Source organism: Dipodomys ordii, unplaced genomic scaffold (genome assembly GCF_000151885.1).
Source record: "Dipodomys ordii isolate 6190 unplaced genomic scaffold, Dord_2.0 Scaffold10, whole genome shotgun sequence".
Lineage (NCBI taxonomy): Eukaryota > Metazoa > Chordata > Mammalia > Rodentia > Heteromyidae > Dipodomys > Dipodomys ordii.
Genome location: NW_012267226.1, coordinates 8,418,281 through 8,423,196, shown reverse-complemented (window position 1 = coordinate 8,423,196; position 4,916 = coordinate 8,418,281). Strand labels below are relative to the sequence as shown.

Below are 4,916 nucleotides of genomic sequence, written 5' to 3'. Positions count from 1 at the left end.
CTGATCCTTTGCTGTTGATCTATCTGATGGTCTGTAAGTTTTATTGTCCATTCCTCTTTGATGGAGGATCTCAAGCAACAGCACAGAGTGTTGATATCCTAAACCCAAATATCTTAGGTGTAACATCTTCAGCTGCTCAGCACTTGAGAAAAATCTTGCTTATGCCTGTCTTTCTGCCAGCTTTCTCGCAACAAAGATTATTCCTTTTTCTTTGAGCCTCAATGCTTTACATCGCCTAAAGATAAATCTGGCACTTTTTGCCATCATGATCCAATTAACAGAGATGGGAGCAGCTCAGCCTGCAACAACACACAAATTCTGGTCTGAGGCCCACAGAGAAATAGCAACGCTGTCAACGCTCTTCACACAGAGCTACCTATCTGTTCTCATTGTGATCTCAAAGCAAAAGCCCTGGGAGCTCTGCCAGCTCGCCAAGATCACCACTCACGACAGAATGGGCAGAAACTATGAAAATTGAGAAGAGATGGGTTGGGAGGGATGGAGGAGAATGATGAACGAAGTGGCATCGACCAAGAAGCATTGTATTTATAAACTGATTTGTTGAATAGTAACTCCTTTGCACACATACTTGATAATAAACATACAATTAAAAAAAGTAAGATAGAGGCAAGATGACGAAGGGAACATCATCCTTTGGAAAGCGTCGCAATAAGACGCACACGTTGTGCTGCCACTGCGGTTCTAAGGCCTAACACCTTCAGAAGTCGACATGTGGCAAATGTGGCTACCCTGCAAAACGCAAGAGAAAGTATAACTGGAGTGCCAAGGCTAAGAGACGAAATACTACCGGGACAGGTCGGATGAGGCACCTGAAAATTGTCTATTGCAGATTCAGGCATGGATTCCGTGAAGGAACAACACCTAAACCTAAGAGAGCAGCTGTTGCAACATCCAGTTCTTCTTGAGAACTTAAAAGATTAGCCATACAATCAATGTTCTGGTTTTAAAAAAATTAAGATATTTCTGTGGGTGCAGGTCCACTAGATACTTTCCACAGCTCAGCTATTTCCAACAACCATTTACTTCAGTTTTTTTGGCGGGAAGGAGTTGAAGGTTGATTAGGGGTATTTTTAGAATCTGGCAATAGGAAAAACATAATTTTACTTGAGAATAAACTCCCAGGAGAAAGCACACACACACACACATACACACACACACATACTGAACTAAGAAGTGCAAGTAGACACAAGTTTTCATATTTTCAATCCCAAGACTTAAAAAAGTACTTCCAGTATGTACAGCGCCTATGGAATGAAAATGAAGAGGCTGCAATCAGCTTTTCTGGGGTAGACCAGAATTTAACATGACTTCAGGTCTTTCCGTATGTTCTAGGAAATATACATTGTGCAGCAGTATTTGTCAAAGCCTGGATGAGAGGCAGAGAAACACAGGTTCTTCTCTTGCTTTCTGGGGCTATGTTTAAATGAAACATAAGTCATATATCCTCATTTTACAATTTGTTGGTATTTCTTGTGTGCAGGTCTCAGAATAAGGTAGAAAGTCACAGGAAAAAAAATAAAAGATTACTTTTGTACATGCCAAAGAATATGTTACCATTTCTAATAATTTTCTAAGTCTAGAAGCACCATGATCATTATCATATTTTCTCACAGATGAGAACATGTTAGCTTCTGCTTTGCTATGAGCCATAGCTGCCATCATCCTGGTTCCCTTCCTCCAGCTTGACCAATAAATGTGATCATCACTAGGATGCTAAAAGCAGCCTTCATCTTGTCTCTTGTAGACTGTCTCTAATCAACAAATAATCCTCAGTCTGAGTGGGCTTTCTTCTAAGCTTTTTTGGGGGGGAGGGGTCCGGTCGTGGGGCCTGGGCACTGTCCCTCAGCTCTTCAGCTCATTTCTTCTAAGCTTTAATGCTACAGTTTTCTTCTAGCCTTTGAACATTTTTGTCTTCAAATCAAGTATGTCTGAAGCCAAACTTGTTTTCTTCAATACCTTTATCCCCATTTAATTTATTAATTATCCCAGGCATGTGGTCTAACATCTTTGTATCAGCTTTTTATCTTAATTCTCTTTTTTTCTTCACTTAACATCATCCAAGCAGTAACCCATTTCTGGTCATTATTCATACACATCTTTTACTATCAGTTCCTATACAGGAGAACATAAAATGTATCTTTTCCAAATGAGGAGATTATGGGGGGGAAATGGAGGAGGTAGGGGAGGGAAGGGATAGTAAGAAAAAAACAAAGGAAGGGGTAACAATGTTCGACAAGAAATGTACTCATTACCTTACTCATGTAACAGTAACCCCTCTGTACAGCATCTTTACAATAAAATAAAAAAATAAAAAGGAATATATTAAAACACCTTTATAGAAAAACATAGAAGTTTAAAAAACTCTAAAATTAAAATTGTATTCAAGAAGCTGAGATCTGAAGACTGAGGTTTAATCCAGACCACACAGACAAATTCGTGACACTCTTATGTCCGATTAACCAGCAAAAGCCAGAAGAAATAGAGATGTGGCTCAAATGCTAAAGCTCCATCCTTGAAGAAAAAGGCCCAGCAAGAGCACAAGGCCCTGAGTCAAACCGCAGCACCAGCATGAAATTAAAGTAATTGATATTGTTTTTTTAATTAAAATTTTCAATAGTCTCATTTTAAAACACTGGAAATATGTTACATAATAATATGGATTCTAGATTAATTCTATAGTCATGTATTGCACATTGGCAGAACTAAATAGAAATATTCAATTAGCATACTCTATGACATGACAAATCCCTTTATACATACTAGTATTTGGCTAGGGGAAAAAAGATTAAGTGATATGTCTCCTTAACAGAACTTAGTTGCTGAAGTTTTAAATTGGATAAACCTCCCAAACTCTTTTACCTAATAAAAATGTTAGCAAATCATTCTGACAAGATTTGTGTTTAAAATGTTAGATCCTGTAGGCTCACAACTCTAAATAAATATCCTATTAAATAATGTGTTTAATTTATGATGTTTGATATTTTTATATTTTAATTGTGTAGATGGAATATAATTTATCCTGGCTGTCGTCATGATAGGTGGTTTGGTACACTTCCTTCTTGTGAAATTTATGAGGAATACAGTGGAAAAAAATTCTTATTTCACAACATTCTTACAACAAATAACGAATTATAAGATAGAGTTTTCTTTCAAGGATTCATAGTTTCAATAGAAAGATTGAGGTAAACATATTCTAACGTTTATATTGTTATGTATACTAAATAATAAACATATCAGCCAAACCTAGATTTAAAATGCAGTGTAAAATAACCAAATCTCCCTAGTACTATTCCCTCAGCACAAGGGAGGCTGAAATAAATGGGAGGATCATGAGGTTGAGTATAGCTTGCACTACACAGTAAGACTCTCTCACAAAAGAATAAATAAAATGCAATTTTGTATCTATTATTCTGCTTTGGACTATCTAACACTACAATTTTGTATGCACTGAGTGTCTAGGGAAGGTATAATGTTTTCTCAAAATTATCTATCTAATATAAAACTCTTTATGTGAACACTCACTACCAATCTATCTCCTTCTATGCTTCATTTTGAAAACTAGAGTTATTCATTTTTATACCACTGTGGCTTTTTGTTTTTTTGTCCTGCCAACACCCCTTCCTGGGATAATTCTGGCAAATTATTAACCTCTCTGTCTCAGAATTCTTAATTCAGCGACTACATAAAGTTCTTAGAAAAAAATTATCTGCATATGTTCAACAAGAAATCTACTCACTACCTTACATATGTAACTGTAACCCCTCTGTACATCACCTTGAGAGTAAAATTAAATTAAAAAAAGCAAAAGAGTGGCTTAATAAGCTTGCAAAATAGTCAAAGATTTTTCACATTTTCAGGACTTAAGTTTATATTAATTTAGAAATTTTAATGTCGGGGCTGGGAAGGTGGCTCAGTGGTAGAGCGCTTGCCTTGCAGGCCTGAGGCCCTGGGTTCGATTCCTCAGCACCACATAAGCAAAAAGAAAAAAGCCGGAAGGGGCGCTGTAGCTCAAGTGGTACAGTATTAGCCTTGAGCTGAAGAGCTGAGGGACAGCGCCCAGGCCCAGAGTTCAGGCCCCACAACCGGACCACCCCCCCACCAAAAAAAAGAAATTTTAATGTCAAAACTCTTATAAATTTATTATTTTATTATCTTTATTATCTTAAGTAGTTGTACAAGGGGTTTCAACCATATTGGCTTCTAAATACAATTCATCTTGATCAATATTACCTCTTCCATTGTTCTCACCCATCTTTCCCAACCCTACCCAAACCCTCAAGTCATGTGACTCCATTTTCACATATATACATTGCATATATGATTGTATTCACTCATCCTTTCTTTCTCCATTCATGGACTCCCATTCCTCTTGGCATTATCTGGGCAAAACATGTTCCAACTTACTGATATTCATTTTGATAAACTGTTAGTTCTTCAGAGGAATTATACCACTGAAATTCTCCTCTCCATAAACCATACTTAAGTTAATAAGTTTTTGTGTATATGCTTATGACATTGTATATGTTTACATAACTATTTACAAATTAGATCTAACATCCACAGCTCTGTTGCCATGACTAGTTTCAAGCCTTTCTCTATCTCTTTAAAGAGTGAGAGTCTTGTTCAGTGTATTTTACTTTTTGAGTGGCTCTTATTACCTTTTAGTTATTAGATATGGTAGTGATTAAAAGCAGCAGCTGTAAGAAGCCTTTAGCGATGTGATAAGTTATCTGGTGGGTAGAGGCATGTTAAAGAATTGTCCTATGATTTGGTCTCAGTCTTCCAGAGGTTGTGGCCCTGGTCCATGAGCTTTACAAGTGTTTCTCATTAGCCTCTCACCTGAGATGGGGTAAGATGGCTACAATGGGCTGGGCATTTCCCTTTTCTACGCTAGT

At 37.1% G+C, this 4,916-nt stretch overlaps 1 pseudogene; it reads left to right on the top strand.

Moving 5' to 3' along the window:
- Positions 1-629: 629 nt before the first annotated feature.
- LOC105980708 lies at positions 630-926 on the top strand (annotated as a pseudogene).
- The last annotated feature ends 3,990 nt before the right edge of the window (positions 927-4,916 follow it).